The sequence below is a fragment of the Musca autumnalis genome, unplaced genomic scaffold, assembly GCF_047663935.1.
Source record: "Musca autumnalis isolate F117 unplaced genomic scaffold, ASM4766393v1 scaffold_3, whole genome shotgun sequence".
NCBI classification, from domain to species: Eukaryota; Metazoa; Arthropoda; class Insecta; order Diptera; family Muscidae; genus Musca; species Musca autumnalis.
The window spans coordinates 168419597-168436609 of NW_027411866.1; positions in this window are offsets into that span (position 1 = coordinate 168419597).

The following is a 17013-nucleotide window of genomic DNA, read 5'->3' on the forward strand; positions in this document are numbered from 1 at the left end:
GATTTCAGATGTCGTAATACTTAAAAATATGGAAATTTTTATGTTTTGGTTGGCGAATAATCGGAAACCCATTAATGTTACCAATTGGATTTCGGAAAAATTTAATAGACGTATATAATAATAATATATAATTTCAAAGATATCGCAGACAAACTTTGGCTTTTGAGACGGAATCTTAGCCGATTTTTACTAAATATGGAACCTTTTTTTATTAACTTATAACAAACCACAGACAAAACCATGAAATTTGAACATATGTATATAGGGGAGCTATTTCTATATCTGAACCGATTTTAATATAACTTGACAAACTTATTTGTAGTCCGAATTCCGTAACATTTTCCAAATTTTATTGTAATTTGATGGAATTTGCATGCTTGGCCAATCATTTTCCTGAAATCGGGCGAACATATATATGGGAGCTATATCCAATTCTGAACCGATTTCAATATGATTTGCCAAAAATGTTTCTAGACCAAAATCCGTCACACATTCCAAATTTCATCAAGATTGGACATACATAGCTGGATTGATTCACCAAATACCTAAAATCTGGCGAAAATATATATGGTAGCAATATCAAAATCTGAACCGATTTCAATATAACTTGGCAAACTTATTTGTAGTCCTAATTCCGTGGTATTTTCAAAATCGCATAAAAATTGGGCAGAATTTGCGTGTTTGGTCCATCAATTGCTTGAAATCGGGCGAACATATATACGGCAGCTATATGTATATATGAACCGATATGAACCAAATTTGGCATATTAGTTTCTAAGCCCATTATAAACATCTGTACCAAATTTGGAAGGTCTAGCTTGCCCCAGTGATTTGTTGCCTCGAAAACCTGTCGTTGGCCCCATCGTGCATTTGTTGGAGCGCAAGATAACTCTCGAACGTATCTCTGATTCGGTCCAAAATTTAGCTTTCGTAATATTTTGTCCAAACTTAGTTCAAGTTCGAAGATGGATTATATCGGTCCACTCCTTCCGGTACCTCCCCACAAAAGTTCAAAAATGTTCGGAAAAACTGTGCCACGATAACTCTTGAAGAGAGTGGCCGATTTTGTCCATACTTTACACATCCCAATACATCTACTAGATATAGATCAGGTTCGAATATGGACTATATTTGTCCACTCTATTCGGTACCTCCCACACAAAGTTTCGATAAGTTCACTTTAAGACCAGCTATCGAATCACTTTGATTTTTGTTGAAGCAACTTACATTCGCTGCCTCAATTACAACGGTCAACTTTTTTCAGGGGCAAGTCCAAACTTCTTGAGAAAACAGCCCGAAGGATGTAAAAACCCACTATGGCATCCCCATGGTCTATGTCAGTTTATTCCTGTAAGTACCTCTTCCACAAAACTTTTGAACTTTAATCCTAATCAACATTTTTGTCGGTTCATACGCCTAAAATTTGGAAACCCACTAAATACATAAGTTTTTTGGAAAAAAAGCGTTTCAATTTACACAGGCTGAGGGTATATCTCTGTCGGCAAAGCCGACTGATACTTTTTTACTTGTTTGAACTGTAGTTATCCAATGTTAGCGAAGACGACGAAGATACCGCCTATCTAATCCCAGAAGATAGTATGGAGCGTATACCGCCTATCCAAGATGAGGTAAAGACGTCAATAAAACGACTGAAGAATAATAAGGCAGAAAGAGCCGATGATTTACCAGCCGAGCTGCTCAATACCAGAGGTAACACGCGAATAACGTGTATACTTCGGCAAGTTAGCTCTATCTGGTAGGAAGAATGTGTACACGAAGATTGGAACCAAAGCGTCCTGTGTCCCGTCTACAAGAAAGGAGATAAGACTGGGCAAAAATATGCTCCCTATTGTTCATGAGATATAAGTGTCAGGAATATTGTGCGGACGACTAAAGCCTTTGGTCAACGAAATAATTGGGCCATGGCAATTGGGCTTTAAACCATTGACCAAAAATTTACCCTGCGGCAAATACTGTAAAAGACCCAAGGGATGTAGGTCAAAACTTAACATGTTTTTGATTATAGAGTAGCCTTTGGCAGCACCATATGCTCAAAGATATTCCAAGCAATGCCTGAGTAGAGATGGTATTTACCGGGTATTTACCCGGTAAATACTCACACGGTGGGTAAATACCGAATAAATACTCGTATATGGCAGCTACAAGGCCATAGAGGACATGCGATGAATTGGGAAAGGCGTCACAGCAACACATAAAGTTGGCACACAGTATTATAGCTGCCATGAGATAAAGCATGAGTTTGGCTGCGGATTTGTAGTTGATAGGGGTTAAAACATTTGGTCTCCAGCTTCACTCTAGTGAATGAAAAACTTGCTGCAATACGGATAAACGCAAAATTCTGCGTTACTTGCGCCCCACTGAAGACAGGGACGAAGAGGCCAAAGATATATTTTACGAGCGCTTAGAAGAAACATATGGCCGTTGTCCTGCCCATGACATTAACATTATTCGGGGTGATTTTAATGCCAAAATTGGAAAGGGGAATATCTTTATATATCAAAAAACATGGTAGTTCGCAGCACCAGATTTAAACATCTAAGGGCACCAGGCTGTCTCCAAACCAGAAAACAAAACCTGAAATTGATCACGCTGTAATAGATGGAAGACATTCATTGAGCTTGTTGGATGTACGATCGTTCCAAGAAGCAAACATCGAATCGAATCACCACCTTATGGCAGGAAAGGTACGTGATCGATTAAACGTAACAAATAAAGTACGAACAGACACAACACGGAAGTTTGACATCGGTAAGCAGCAATCACAACATATAGCCACAGCATATTCCACTGAGCAGGCCCAATTACTTAATGAAAGTACTCTTCGTCCCGATAATATATCAGCACAGTGGCAAAGTATACAATCAGTAGCAACTCGTAGCTTACGATAGAGGTATCTGGAGAATAGGAGAGAGCAGAAACGTCTTTTCCGCAGGAAAAAGAGAGAAATGGAATAGCGGTAGTATGAAAGAATTGAGATGTACAATCAAGGTAAATTGGTAACATATACTGATAGTGTGCTCAGGATATGGAAATATAATTTTTTCGAATTGTAGGTATCCAGTATTAGCGAAGACGACGAAGATACCGCTTATCCAATCCCAGAAGATGGTATGGTGTGTATACTGCCTGTCCAAGATGAGGTAAAGACAAAAATAAAACGGCTGAAGAATAATAAGGCAGAAAGAGCCGATGGTTTACCAGCCGAGCTGTTAAATACCAGAGGCAACACGCTGATAACGTGTATACTCTACCTGGCAGGAAGAATGTGTAGACGAAGATTGGAACCAAATCGTCCTGTGTCCCGTCTAAAAGAAAGGAGATAAGACTGGGCAAAATTATGCTCCCTATTGTTTATGAGATATAAGTGTCAGGGATATTGTGCGAACGACTAAAACCTTTGGTCAACGAAATAATTGGCCATAGTAATGGAGCTTTAGACCATTGACCAAAAAATTACCCTGCGGCAAATACTGTAAAATACCCAAGGTATGTAGTTCAACACTTACCATGTTTTTGATTATAGAGTAGCCTTCGGCAGCACCATAAGCTCATAGATATTTCAAGCAATGCCTGAGTTTGTAGGCCCCTCAAAACTCAGTGAAAATAGTAAAGAAGCTCTTGGAACAGTTTGGTACCAAACGAGATTTGAGACAAGGAGACAGCCTTTGCTGTGATCTCTTCAATATCCTACTGGAAAAGGCTGTACGAGATGCAAACGTCAAAAGTAATGGCACAATGTGCACCAATAGTAACATATTACTTGCTGATGGTATAGATATCATGGGACGATCAGTAAGGGAAATAACTGATACCTTTAGGAGGGTTGAAGGAGAATCGGCTAAAGTAGGTCTGGCGGTAAACGGCGACAAGACCAAAGACCAAGTTGATGGTGTCGACGATAAATGCGTCCCTAGAAATAGGACAAACTGTGGTAGTTGGTTCCTAAAATTTTGAGGTACACGGAAAATTTTTTTAGCAATTGGATAAAAAAAATTCAACGATTCAATCAAGAATTTATCGATTTTCCGGCGATAAAAAAATTGTCATATTGATAAAATTATTTGACCACAAAGTAAAAATACAACTGATAAAATATTTCACATATTGACAAAAATATGTATCAAAATATTCCACATTGTGCTTGATAAAACAAAATATTTTCTTGATGAAACAAATTGTTGAATACATTTTTTTCAATCGATAAAAATGTTCATATTTACATTTATTTTTTGTTTTTTTTTATTAAAAGCCAAATTGGACGAGAATGGTTCGATATTGATTTAAAATTTTAATTTAAAATTAGATTAAAACTATTAATAAGTTATTAGGGAAAGCGTATATGTCATTTTAACAAATAAAATTAAATAATATTAAATTAAATTAATGTTAAATTAAATTTTTCGCGATAGAGAACAAATTACACCGTATTTCATGGTAGTTTTTCGTACTCTACGCGGCTATGCGGTGGTATTTTTGATATTTGCAACAAAAAAATTATAACCCTAATATTTATTGGTAGCTATTCTAAAAACCACTGAATGCTGATACAAAATTTGGAATATTTTGATACATATTTTTGTCAATATGTGAAATATTTTATCAGTTCAATATAAAAAATCGATAAATATTTTAGTCAACATGTGAAATATTTTATCAGTTGTTTTTTTACTTTGTGATCAAATAGTTTGATCGAATTTCGTCAATATGAAAATTTTTTATCCCCGGGGTTTTTTCTGTGTAGTTAAAGATTTCGTCCACCTCGGCAGCGCCATAAACACAAAAAAAACATCAGTTGTGAAATAAGAATAATAGTATTGACCAACACATGCTACTTTGGATTAAGTAGTTTAAAAACAAAGCCACACCTCAAACAAACAGAAATACCACTTATGCCCTGTTTCTTTAAGACTACCAATTCAATTTCATTCGAACTATTACCAAACTCCTGTTTTTTTGAAAAGTTCAGTTTGATTGAAAACAAAATCAAATCAAATATTTTTTTTAAAAACAGAAGTTTGGTCGTAGGTCGAACGAATTTGAATCGTCTTAGTGAAACAATTATATACATATAACTTGCGGCAACTCTGGTAATCATTCGAGTATTACTAATCGTTCTCATCAGTTTTTGCGTTGTTCACTTCAAAACGTTTGCAAAATATATGGCCAAGAGAGGGAAAATTCTGTTACCCTTCTCTGAAAACAGTGGCGTACATACATACATATATACTAAATCACTTGCAAGTGATTGCATTGAAGGTGCATCCGCTCGCTACTCATTCAGGTACATTTCGATTATTTTAGTTTTCCTCGAATACATAAATACTTTCATCATCGGCCGCTATATGCACTCGTGTGATCTGACAGTTTTCTTTGTTATTATTCTTTTTATTGTGTTTTGATTTTATTTAAAGCGTATTATTTAATTGCAGAGTGCAAGAAGTGCGCCAATTTTGTAAACGTGCCAATATTTATTTTTAAACAATTAGAAAATGTTGGCACGCACTTCTTAGATAGTTTTATTTTCTTGTTCAAATTTTCAATTTTATTTATTTTTTGTCTCGTTTGAAATTAGAAAGCAAGAACAACGCATTGTTATTTTATTGTAATGGCAACCAGCCGGTGCGCTGAAGATCGCTCTGGGGATGTTAAAGCAACGTAAATGTCATGTGATTACGAGAGCACGAGTTGAACACAAAAGGTAGTCATTGTTATAAACAAGCCATTAGCACTTGCCGATTGATGCTAGTGATTTGGGGAAAAACAGTTGAAATCAGGAATTTTTATTATTATTAAATTGGTAGGCATAGATGAAGGCATAAACGTTCTATACTTTACTGTGGTCCAAGTCACAGGTTTTCTGAAAGACGCATTAGCAGAGATTCTACAAACAGAGAAGAGATATTGTAGGAGCAAATATATTCTAAGAACAAAATACTGTATTTTAAAACTTTGAAAATATATATTGTTGATTCAACAATATATTTTGTGCCATTATGGTGTCTAACAAAAAAATATATATGGTAATATTCAAACAATCGTTGAAGTTGAGGTTCACCGTTTAATAAGTCGCGAACTGTTAATATATTTTATAAAATATGAATATATTTATATTAATGGAAGTGTTTTAGCCACGATCTCTTAATATGGACCATAACAAATAATTTTCGTGGAAGCTGCGTTGGTGGTAATGTAAACAAGTAAAAAAGCGTTAAGTTCGGCCGGGCCGAACTTTTCATACCCTCCACCATAAAATATTCTGAACTAAAATGGAATAATTAGTTTTCATTCCTGTCCCCAACTTTAAGTAGGTACGTTAAAATGTCAGATAATGTACATAAAATGCTTCATTCGGGAGGCCCTTTTTTATGGTGCCTAACTATGTATGTGAACAATTTTTGGTGGGCTAGAAATTGGAAGGTACCGTTATATAGGGGTTAAAATAAAACATGGACCTATGTTGACAGTTTTTGATGGGAGCCTTTAATGTCAAATAACTCCTAATTCGGTTAAAAATTGTAGCTAGAATCCTCAAAATACCGAAAATCGGTACATAACGTGGGAACTTCAAATGTAATTAACGCTAGTTCGGAGGTATGTGGGCTATACGAAAATATGAACTTAAACGAACAATTTTTGTTGCAGAATTTTTTTGGCTTTTAAATTTCAAATTACAGAAAGTTCGTCCAGAAAATAAAGCTAAGGTACGGAAAATTGGGAGGTTTGTTTTGGGGCTATACCAAAACATGGACCTACGTAGTTAAACATTTTAAAATCCTCAAAGTACCGAAAATCGGGAAGTATCGTTATATTGGGGCTATGTTGAAAATTGTTGATGCAGATGTGTGGTGACCACTACAACCCTCAAATGTCAAATTACAGTTAGTTCGGTTAAAAATTGTAGCTAAAATTGCCAATTACTGAAAATTGGGAGGTACCGTTATATGGGAGTTATATCCGAACATGCACCTATATTGAAAATTTTTTATGGAAAGGTGTTGTGAACACTAAGAACTTTAAATGTCAAATTACTGCTAGTTCGGTTTAATATTGTAGCTAAAATCATCAAATTACTGAAAATCGGGAGGTACTTTTATATGAGGCGTTCAGAGCACACTTCGACTAACTCCATAAAACAAAAAGTTGAGAAAAACGATGATGAAGTTTATGCTTGCCATTGCATCTCTGTATATTTGCCATTGGTTTTTTGTAATTTAAAGGTACTAACCTTTATTATTCAGGAAAGTTATTTTTAATATAAAAAGTTATGACAATATCAAGTACTTTGACACTTAAATATAAGATTTTTCAAAAAGTGGAGTTAGTCGATGTGTGCTCTGAACGACTCATATGGGAGCTTTATCAATACATAGACCTTTCTTGACAATTTTTGGTGGAGAGGTGTGGTGACCACTAAGAATTTCAAATGTCAAATGTCAAATTACACATAATTCGGTTAAAACTTGTAGGTAAAATTCTCAAAATACCGAAAATCCGTTATATGGGGATACCGAAATCCGTTATACGAGGTACCGTTATATGAGGCTATACCAAAACATGGACCTACGTTCATAATTATTTCGAATATAAGTTTTTTGGGCACTAAGAAACCTAAATATCAAATTATAGCTAATTCGGTCTAGAAATATGAATTTAAACCTCAAAATACCTGAAATCGGGCGGTAAGGTTATATGGGGCCTATTCAAAAACATAGACCTATGTCCCCTAGTTATATAAGTTTATTGACATTTAAGAACCCTAAATTTCAATTTATAGCTAAATCATCTGAAAATGTAACTAAAAACGTCAAAATGAATAAATCGGGGGTACCGTTATATGGGGGCTATACCAAAACGTGGACCTATGTCCACAACTTTTGTTATATAAGTTTATTTACACTTAAGAACCCTAAATGTCAAATTATGGCTTAATCGACCTGAAAATGTAGCTAAAACCGTCAAAATACCGTAAATCGGGGGACCGTTATATGGGGGCTATACCAAAACGTGGACCTATGTCCATAACTTTTGTTATATAAGTTTATTCACATTTAAGAACCCTAAATGTCAAATTATAGCTACATCGGTCCGAAAATGTAGCTAAAAACGTTAAAATACCATAAATTGGGGTACCGTTATATGGGGGCTAGACCAAAACGTGGACCTTTGTTCACAAGTTTTGTTATATAAGTTTATTGACATTTAAGAACACTAAATGTCAATTTATAGCTAAATCGGTCTGAAAATGTAGCTAAAAACGTCAAAATACCGTAAATCGGGGGATACCGTTATATGGGGGCTATACCAAAACGTGGACCTATGTCCACATGTTTTGTTATATAAGTTTAGTGACGCTTAAGAGCCCTGAATGTGAAATTATAGCTGAATCGGTCTGAAAATGTAGCTAAAAACTTATATAACTTTTGTTATATAAGTTTATTGACATTTAAGAACCCTAAATGTCAAATTATAGCTACATCGGTCTGAAAATGTAGCTAAAAATCAAATTACCGTAAATCGGGGGTACCGTTATATGGGGGCTATACCAAAACGTGGACCTATGTCCATAACTTTTGTTATATAAGTTTATTGACACTTAAGAACCCTAAATGTCAAATTATAGATAAATCGGTATGAAAATGTAGCTAAAAACGGCAAAATACCGTAAATCGGGGGGTACCGTTATATGGGAGCTATACCAAAACGTGGACCTATGTCCACAACTTTTGTCATATAAGTTTATTGACACTTAAGAACCCTAAATGTCAAATTATAGATAAATCGGTATGAAAATGTAGCTACAAACGGCAAAATACCGTAAATCGGGGGGTACCGTTATATGGGGGCTATACCAAAACGTGGACCGATATAGCCCATCATCGAACTTGACCTGCGTTCTATCTCCATTTTTGTGGATGCTAGAGTGATTACCACAGACGGACGGACGTACACAGATCGACTTAGAATTTTACCCTGATCAAGAATATATATACTTTATAGGGTAGCAAATGAGTATTTCAATGCGTTACAAACGAAAGAACAAACTTAATATACCCTCCATACTATGGTGGAGGGTATAAAAATGGGAAAAATGTGTTGAAGTAAACAAGTTTTTTTGTGTTCTTTCTTGATTTCTGGCCAAACCACTCAAAATTCAAACTAGGGATACGCAAGTCGATTTTCGAGTAATCGATTCCACGATTCTTTGATTTGAAAAATCTAACAATCGGAATCGAGCTTTGACTTCATAGATAATCGAAAGATCGATTTTCTATTATGATTCTTCGATTCTTGCAGTGGGAATCGAAAGATCAATTCTGTTTTGACTTTTTGATGTACCACAAAATTAAATATACAGATTACATTGGTAAGAGCAAGACAACAATATTATAATATTTGTTGTACTGATTAACAAAGTTAATCTAACGGTACGGCAGTGTTAAACGCGAAGCATTGTACACTAAAACGTTCACATTTTCAACTAAGGAGTCATCCCGATCGAAAGATTCTTTTATCCAAGTGAGTTCTAAGTAAGAATCATAGAATAGAATGATCGATTTTTGATTCCTACGTAAGAATCGAAAAATCGATTTTTGAGTTCTAAGTGAGAATTAAAAGATCGATTCTTGAGTTCTTAATAACAATCAAAAGATCAAAAAATCGATTTTTGCTTGTTAATACGTATCCCTAATTCAAACCTGTGCTCAAAGAAAGAACTAAAGAATACCCCTTGGTCAACATGGTTCTAGTGTATGACTTTTCGATATATACACTGCATCCCCCCAAAAGTCGATGCTGACATTTTGAAGTTTTGATTTCAGCGTTTTTCGAATTTTTCTTATAATTAGAGGGTGCAACTAGTTATATGATTGTAGAACTCGCGATTCCACGTCGTTCGATGTATATCTCATGAGTGTGCTCCGTACAGCTTCCTAGTAATAGGAGTCCAAAGTCGAAAATTTGGTACGTAAATTTTCTGAAAAAAACTATTTTTTGGCTTTAAAATTTACAACTGTCGTACAGGTATCCCTGAACCCCGCTTGATTTTAGTTTTTTTTAGGTACCGGATATAATAAGTCCTTCCGATTTCGAATCCATCCACAAAAACGCCGGATATAGATACCTAGAAAGTAAGAAAATCTGCAAAAATATATTTTGACAATTCCGCAAATTGAACCGCGATTTTCTTTAATTATTTTTACATAAATGTAAAAAAATGTACGCGATTATAATATTTGCCAAAAAGGTGTGCCACAAATTACAAAGATTCGGGAGTAATATCCCTATTTATCCCAAAATAGAATGTGGTGGCACATCCGCAGTTCTTGACGAATCTGTCTAAAATAATTTATATTGACGTATTTTTAATAGGCGGCCATTGAAATCGGATCCACCTTATAATCATATGCACATCGCATAATTTTGCCCACTTGAAGGTTTTTTATACCCTCCACCATAGTATGGAGGGTATATTAAGTTTGTTTTTCCGTTTGTAACGCATTGAAATACTCATTTGCGACCCTACAAAGTATATATATTCTTGATCAGGGTAAAATTCTAAGTCGATCTGAGCACGTCCGTCCGTCCGTCCGTCTGTGGTAATCACTCTAGCCACCGACGTAGCCAGGGGGGGGGGCCCGGCCCCCCCCGAAATGATTTTCGTTCCCATAGGATATTAGCTTATGTTACACATTTTTTTTAATTTTTGAGTAAAATTTTTAAAATGTTTTAGATGTTTAAAGAAATATGTAAAGTGTTTGGGTCAACTACATTGGCTTACTTATTGAAAGTATGAAATAATGAAGAAGTTAGGTTTTTTGAGCAATTTTCTGCATAGTTGTTGGTAAGTTTTAAGGTGTTGTTTAAGCGTTTAATAGTAATTTTAGGCTGACTCTAAGTGTTGTTGAGTTCAGAACAAGTTGTTTACTGGCTTGTAAACAATATCTAGAAAGAACATTCTTGTGGTCCTTATTCTTTATTATGTTTCAAATTTGCAAAAAAAGAAACTATACCAACCATTTTTTATGATAAAACTTCTGTTCCACCGCAGTCTCGTTCGTTGAGATTATTAGAAACTGGTCTCTTGTTACAAATTAGTAAATGTCTATTGTACAAAAAAGGATTTTTCTGTCGTACTTTTATGTTTTGTTCTCCCTTTCGAATGTTAACAAAACCAAGATTAATGAGCTTGAGGTCAATAGTTATATTTTATTTATTGCATATTATTTCCAATATTTCGAAATTACATTGAATTTAAACTTTTTTAATGTGATCTTGTGCAAACAATTCGAACTGATGAGTTTTTGAAAGTACAGACCCAAACGACAAGAAACCTTAGTTGCGTTTTGTTGTGCAAGATCCAGCGCGGATTTTATGGCCCCACCTAAACATGGTTAAATATTGAGTTTTTAAAGAAATTCGACGCTACATCTCTGAAACCAATGCGAAACTTCTTCTGACCTCTGAAGCAAATTTGTAGATAAGGACAAGAATAAAATATTTGGAAAAATAATGAACTCGAAAAACTGCATTTACACTGAAAGAAAAATGTTTCATTGATTTTGAACCAACGTTGAGTTTCATTGAATAAATGAAAAGTTTCATTAAATAACAATAATAAATTTCTTCATTATTCCAATGAAATTTCCTAAATTATGCAATAATACTTCTTTATTATATTCAATAAAGTAGCTATCAATAACAATTCTATTATTGCTATGAAACTTTCACATTAATACTATGAAACAATAATGAAAGTTTTTTTTATTAAACTCAATGAACTTCTTCATTGAAACAAAGAAAGTCTTACATTGGTTTAAAATCAATGACAAATTTCATTGATACAACGTAATTTTCTTTCAGTGTATTGCCTCAAATTTCAAAATATATGCAAAAATTCCACAATTTTTATACATTTCGCACCGTATCTCGACAACCGTTAATTTTTTCTGAATATGTAATACACAACTCTTCAGAACATGTCATTGTTGTAAAATGCCTCTTTGCTTTTGTTTTCAGTACATTTTCAACGACGATTTAATAAAAATGTCAATAATGTAGTGAAATCCGAAATACGAGAATAAACTGTTGGTGTGAACTGTGTTTGAAATACGTGTTGTAAAAGATATGATGCAAAATACTGCTGAAACAACATGAAGTAAGCATTTTAGAGTTTCAGAATGTTCTAAAGAGTTGTTGAGAACTTTATTTGAAAAATTTTTGCAAAAGGTTACTTGGTTCAACTACCAATAGTTTAGCCCATACTGACCAGAATTTCAGCAGTTATGTAAAATTTTCTATATTTTATAGATTTTGATGCCGTAGATGGAGTTTTTCTTATGTGGGTTTTTCAGAAGATAAGTTCTACTAGTACAGGGCTACAATATTGCTAAAGACAGCAAGGCCAAATTCCTATTCCTTTCTGAGAAAAAGGCCTGATAAATGCAAAAACGTGTAGATTTAGCCCGGTTTAGATGAGGCCTTAAAATCCGAACTGGATCTGACAGGACAAACCCCTACTAGGGTTTTTGTAGTCTAAATATGTATTTTCAAAAAATTCATACTAGAAGTTGTTTGCATTTTCAGTGTTGCATAGTGTTACTCTTTGAATTGTATTTTGGGAATTATGGATGCACATTTGTAGAAATGTTCCTTTTTCCTGCTTTGACAAAGGACTTTGTGACGACAAACGAAATCCCAAAAAAAAAAAAAAAAACTGATCGGAAGCAGATTCTCTTCTTCTTCAAAATCTCAACAAGAATCTCGGCTTTGCGGACAGGAATATACCCTGAGATGTGTGAACTGAAATTTTCATCTACGGACAGATCGAATAGGGGCCACACAACCAAAATCCTTTAACCCAAAGCTATGTATTAGGAGATTTTCAGAATTGTGTAGCCATTTTCGGACGTATGAACTTGGCGACAAAATGTGGATTATATCATTGATCACAAGTGTTGCGGAGAAGGTACCTGAAGAAATGGACCGGACCGACATAGTTCATTTTGGAAGTAGATTTTATTTTGCAAGTCATTCCTTTTAAAAAATTTTGCTCCCACCAGTCATTTCAGTTCGTCACAGAATATTTTTCAGTTTTTTTTTCAGGAAATATGGACTTGCCCACGAAAAACACAATACCGTTCTAAAAATGAGGAATACCTTCAGTAAACATTTCTAAGGATCCTCGAACAGACCTTAAACTGCATTTAACAACTATTTTGATGGTTTTTGAAGGATGTACCGCAGCACTGCACATCTTTGAACATTTTTGAAATACTCTGTGGAAGGTTACCGAAAGAATGGATTGATATGGTCCATCTTCGAAGTTGATCAAAATTTGGACAAAATAAAACGAAGGCCAAATTTTGGACCGATCTCTTCGAGAATCATCGTGTCCTCCACCAAGACGGACGAACATAGCTAAGTCGACTTCAAGTTTTCTGAAACAGATTTCTTCCAAACACACTTTGGCCCTAAAACCATTAGAAGTAGAAGGTTTATCTTGACTAAAGGCTGAGGGTATTAAAAATGTAGATTGGGAAACATTTTGTTCATGGATTTTTGCTAAAAGAATGTATACATGTATTGATCTTGGATTGAACGCCAGAATTTCATTTTAAAAGAATTCAAGACAGGCCAGAGTTTTCCTAGTTCCTGATCAATTTATGAGAAGATCCACGATCGGAAACCAGAATTTCTATTAGAGAAGTCCGACGATTGGACGCCAAAATAGTCTATTTACATGCACGATTGGGCAATAGAATTCGTCATTTACGTACCCGCGATTAGGTGCTAGAATTTCATGATTGATAGACTCACTATTGCTCAGAATATTTTTTTTATCAAGAAAACCACTATCGGCCTTCAGAAATTCTTTGTGATAAGATCTACGATTGGACACCAAAATATCTTTGGGGAAATAACGATAGTTTCTTTATGACAATAAAAACGATTGGACACCTGAACCGAAATTGAAAAATTGACCATACTCTGGAAGGGAAAATTGAAGCCTGAAACAAGGGGAAATTGGCCAAGAAATCTTACGCCATTTTAATTAAAAAATAGTAATGAAAATTATTTCATCAGTAAAATAAACCTAAAATAAAGTTTAAATAATTGCTAAATAATAAATTTTCGATAACATTAACTTTAAAAATTTTGGTCAGGTGGGACCACCCCACCCCCCCCCCCCCCCCCGAAATGAAATCCTGGCTACGTCCCTGACTCTAGCATCCACAAAAATGGAGATAGGACGCTGAAATTTTGGGAAAATGCGTCGTTTGTTTGCAGGCAGGTCAAGTTCGATGATGGGCTATATCGATCCACGTTTTGGTATAGCCCCCATATAACGGTACCCCCCGATTTACGGTATTTTGACGTTTTTAGCTACATTTTCAGACCGATTTGGCTATAATTTGACATTTAGGGTTCTTGAATGTCAATAAACTTATATAACAAAAGTTGTGGACATAGGTCCACGTTTTGGTATAGCCCCCATATAACGGTACCCCCCGATTTGCGGTATTTTGACGTTTTTAGCTACATTTTCAGACCGATGTAGCTATAATTTGACATTTAGGGTTCTTGAATGTCAATAAACTTATATAACAAAAGTTGTGGACATAGGTCCACGTTTTGGTATAGCCCCCATATAACGGTACCCCCCGATTAACGGTATTTTGACGGTTTTAGCTACATTTTCAGACCGATTTGGCTATAATTTGACATTTAGGGTTCTTAAGTGTCAATAAACATATGTAACAAAACTTGTGGACATAGGTCCACGTTTTGGTATAGCCCCCATATAACGGTACCCCCGATTTGCGGTATTTTGACGTTTTTAGCTACATTTTTAGACCGATTTAGCTATAATTTGACATTTAGGGTTCTTAAGTATCAATAAACTTATATAACAAAAGTTGTGGACATAGGTCCACGTTTTGGTATAGCCCCCATATAACGGTACCCCCAGATTTACGGTATTTTGACGTTTTTAGCCACATTTTCAGACCGATGAAGCTATAATTTGACATTTGAAGTTCTTAAATATCAATAAACTTATGTGACAAAACTTGTGGACATAGGTCCACGTTTTGGTATAGGCCCCATATAACGGTACCCCCCGATTTACGGTATTTTGACGTTTTTAGCTAAATTTTCAGACCAATTTAGCTATAATTTGATATTTAGGGTTCTTAAGTGTCAATAAACTTATATAACAAAAGTTGTGGACATAGGTCCACGTTTTGGTACGGCCCCCATATAACGGTATCCCCCGATTTACGGTATTTTGACGTTTTTAGCTAAATTTTCAGACCGATTGTCAATAAACTTATATAAAAAACTTTTGGACATAGGTCCACGTTTTGGTATTGCCCCCATATAACGGTACCCCCCGATTTACGGTATTTTGACGTTTTTAGCTACATTTTCAGACCGATTGAGCTATAAATTGACATTTAGGGTTCTTAAGTGTCAATAACAAAACTAGTGGACATAGGTCCATGTGTTGGAATAGCTCCCATATAACGTTACCGCCCGATTTCGGGTATTTTGACGTTTTAAGTCACATTTCTAGACCGAATTAGCTATAATTTGATTTTTAGGGTTCTTAGTGCCCAAAAAAATATGAACATAGGTATATGTTTTGGTATAGCCTCATATAACGGTACCTCCCGATTTTCGGTACTTTGAGATTTTTACCTACAAGTTTTAACCGAATTAGCTGTAATTTGAACATTTGACATTTTAAGTTCTTAGTGGTCACCACACCTCTCCACCAAAATTGTCTGAAATTTTGTCTTTTGTTTGCAGGCAGGTCAAGTTCGATGATGGGCTATATCGGTCCACGTTTTGGTATAGCCTCCATATAACGGTGCCCCCCGATTTACGGTATTTTCACGTTTTTAGCTACATTTTCAGAACGATTTAGCTATTATTTGACATTTAGGGTTCTTAAGTGTAAATAAAATTTTATAACAAAAGTTGTGGACATAGGTCCCCGTTTTGGTATAGCCCCATATAACGGTATCCCCGATTTACGGCATTTTGACGTTTTTAGCTACCTTTTCAGACCGATTTGACATTTAGGGTTCTTAAATGTCAATAAATTTATTAACTAGTGGACATAGGTCCATGTTTTGGAATAGCCCCCATAGCGTTACCGCACGATTTCAGGTATTTTGACGTTTTTAGCTACATTTTCAGACCGAATTATCTCTAATTTGAACATTTGAAGTTCTTAGTGGTTACCACACCTCTCCACCAAAAATTGTCAAGAAATGTCGATGTATTGATAAAGCCCCCATATAAAAGTACCACCAGATTTTCAGTAATTTTCAAACAATTTCAAACAATTTTCAACATAGCCCCAATATAACGATACCTCCCGATTTTCGGTACTTTGAGGATTTTACTTAAATGTTTAACCGAAAGTAGGTCCATGTTTTGGTATAGACCCAAAACAGACCTCCCGATTTTCCGTACCTTAGCTTTATTTATTGAACGAACTTTCTGTAATTTGAAATTTAAAAGCCAACAAAAATTTTGCAACAAAAATTGATCATTTAAGTTCCTATTTTGTATAGCCCACATACCTCCGAACTAGCTGTTAATGACATTTGAAGTCCCCACGTTATGTACAGATTTTCGGTATTTTGAGGATTTTAGCTACAATTTTTAACTGAATTAGGAGTTATTTGACATTTAAGACACCCATCAAAAATTGTCAACATAGGTCCATGTTTTATTATAAGCCCTATATAACGGTACCTCCCAATTTCTAGCCCACCAAAAATTGTCAACATACATAGTTAGATATAGGCACCATAAAAAAGGGCCTCCCGAATGAAGCATTACATACATTAACGTACCCACTTAAAGTTGGGGACAGGAATAAAAACTAATTATTCCATTTTAGTTCAGAATATTTTATGGTGGAGGGTATGAAAAGTTCGGCCCGGCCGAACTTAACGCTTTTTTACTTGTTCTCATTAA